Here is a 3,114-nt window from a genome sequence, read left to right on the forward strand (position 1 = left end):
TTTCGTACATTTATCTATGAGAAAATCCGGGGGTCAGAATTCTTTCCAATTCGAAAGTCCCAAATGATCCAAGGGAGCGGAAAGAGAGGGATTCGAACCCTCGGTACAAAAAAATTGTACAACGGATTAGCAATCCGCCGCTTTAGTCCACTCAGCCATCTCTCCACGTTCCAAAGCGAAAGGTTTCCGTGATATGATATAGGCAAGAAATAAGAAATAACGGTTGCAAAAAACCCCTTTTTTTTCTTTCAAAAGTCTATAAAAATTATATTGCCAATTCCATTTTAATTATATTCTTTTTTCTTAATGTTAATAAAAAAAGAAGAAAATTCTTGTTTTTTCTTTCTAAAAATCGATATTGGCCGAGAGACAATCAAATAGATTTTCTCTTTAGCGGGCATTTCCATATAGGACTTGTTATAATTTATAATAAAACAAGCAGGTTATATAAAAAAAACGCTTTTTTTGTCGATTATTTATCAAGAAAGCAAAAAGGGTTCTTATCAAATCCACCATAAAATTGGAAAGAAGCATAAAGTAAGTAGACCTGACTCCTTTAATGATGCCTCTATCCGCTATTCTGATATATAAATTCGATGTAGATGAAATTGTATAAGCGAATTTTTTTTATTTCCTTAGACTTAGACCGCGCAAGACAAGAATTTTTCGCTATTTACGATTTCATATCTTGTTACTAGATGTTCTATAGGAATAAGAAGAAATCGCAACTCCTTTGCGCTACACATAAAATTGGATTTCGAAGGTCCATTTTTTTTTTTCAGAATCCTCTATTATTTTAGTTCTTCCACCCATGCAATAGAGAGGGAATGGGAAAAGAAGGGTTACTTTTATTTGCATTTTTCCCTTAAAAGATAGACTTTGAAATAGGAGTCTTGGAATAATGCTGAATTCAAAGGTTTATTTCTTTCTATAGTATAAGAAAAACAATTTATTTCTATTTCTATAGTATAAGAAAAACAAATAGTATAAGAAAAACAAATCGAATCAAATTCATGGATTTACCACGACCTCGGTTGTGACTGTGACTCCATAGATAAAAATGGGAAATTTCTCTCTTCGAGACCATTGAAAAAGGGCATTGAACGAGAAAGAAATCGTCCACAGATAATAAAACTATCATATGCCTTGGAAAGTGATATGAGGTGCTCGGAAATGGTTGAAGTAATTTGAATAGGAGGATCACTATGACTATAGCCCTTGGTAGAATTCCTAAAGAAGAAAATGATCTATTTGATACTATGGATGACTGGTTACGAAGGGACCGTTTCGTTTTTGTAGGATGGTCTGGCCTATTGCTCTTTCCTTGTGCTTATTTCGCTTTAGGGGGTTGGTTTACAGGGACAACTTTTGTAACTTCTTGGTATACCCATGGATTGGCTAGTTCCTATTTGGAAGGTTGTAATTTCTTAACTGCAGCAGTTTCTCATTGAAAACTAACAAACTACAATCTCGGTCATTGAAGCAATTGCAACTTATCATAACATAGGAAAGAGTCAATGTATAAGATCTTTTCAGCAAGTCCACATACTCAACTATCATATAATCTTTCACAATTGCTGACACTCATGCAATACTTATGGGTGTGGAGTTTTAATCGGACACAGAGAAAGATAGGGGCTTATAGTCTTGCCTCCCAACGTTTTACCTCAAGGGTAATGTCAACAGTAATAGTTCATGAAAACTCACATCCAATTAGCCATATATACCAGGATCTTTCCAACATATTGTGCTTGCCAAAGGATAAAGTGTAAAAAGGAAGGGTGAAAATCACCATGACTCTTGCATAAGGTAGAAGATAATAATAAAAGATAGGCCCTTCGCAGAGGGAAGCAGAGGTTGCCATGCGCTTTTATGGTTGGATGTACAAAATCTTAATGCGAAAGAACGTCACTTTATATTGCCCCTTGTGATATGAACCTTTATTATGCAGTCTGGCACTTTTATTACTTCCACATCACAAGATCGTATAAAGTTTATTTCTCCCACACCAATCAATCATACATATTTAGAGAGCAATTTTTATTGCTTTGCACCGATGACAACTTACTTGAAGGATCTTATTCAATCCATAGGTAGATATGGTGGACTCTCATGGCAAAACTGGTTTAAGGGTATTTGGAAGAACAAGTAGTATCTCTACTTGGTGCAATGAATTTGGCTAGCATGAGGGGGAAAGGAAAGCTCAACATGTTGGAAGATCCCAGACAATATAATTTATCTCAGATGTAAGAAAACATAACCCATTACATTGTCTTCCTTGTCCAATGTCAACTCTTTAGCATGTCATATTTTAATGAGTGCTCACAATCATAAAAGATGTCCAAGATAGTATATCTATATGTGAAGACCTCTCTTTCTTTATTACTTCCTATTAATTGCAACGATGACCAAAACTATGCTTGTCAACTCTCAACAACTTTTATTCATCATACTTTTTCTATGTGAGCTCATTACTCTCCATGAGATCCATATGATCTCTTTGTTTATTTTTATTTCTTTCTCTTTTCTTTTATTCACTTAGGATCATGGCAAAACAATAAAGCCCTTGACTCAACACTAATCTTTATTATATAGCTCATGGACTCGATTACATAGAAGGATAATAAAGCAAAACTCACAACTAGATCATGCCATAAACTTTATTCTACTAGATCAAAATACTACTAATAGGATTGAACTAACGAAAACGGTAAAGATAGGAGTTGTGATTGTGATATGATACCGGGGCACCACCCCCAAGCTTGGCGGTTGCCAAGGGGAGTGCCCATACCCATGTTATTATATCTCCTTGGTTGGTGAAGAAGGTGGAGGTGTTGTTGATGATGGATAGTCGCACATCGAGCGTAGGAGGTCTTCTAATTTGCGGATAATGCCCTTGAGTGCGATGATATGCTCCTTCAACAAAATATTTTCACGTGTGAGATACTTATTTTGTATACGAGCCAACTCAATCATCTTGAAAGCTTCGATTTCTGTAGGGGTAAGAAGATTATGATCCAGTTGAAGGGTGTCTTCTGTTGCTGGAACTTGGTCCTCCACGGCCTTCTTGATCCCTTCATCCTTATTGATCTCCATAGGTTCTTCTCTCTTCAG

General features: G+C 35.9%; 1 non-coding gene across 1 annotated transcript; it reads right to left on the bottom strand.

Moving 5' to 3' along the window:
• Window positions 1-77: 77 nt before the first annotated feature.
• On the bottom strand, window positions 78-165 carry TRNAS-GCU. The gene has a single exon. It is a non-coding gene; the product is annotated as a tRNA-Ser (tRNA).
• Between the last annotated feature and the right edge of the window lie 2,949 nt (window positions 166-3,114).

This window comes from Triticum urartu, chromosome 7 (genome assembly GCF_003073215.2).
Source record: "Triticum urartu cultivar G1812 chromosome 7, Tu2.1, whole genome shotgun sequence".
NCBI classification, from domain to species: domain Eukaryota; kingdom Viridiplantae; phylum Streptophyta; class Magnoliopsida; order Poales; family Poaceae; genus Triticum; species Triticum urartu.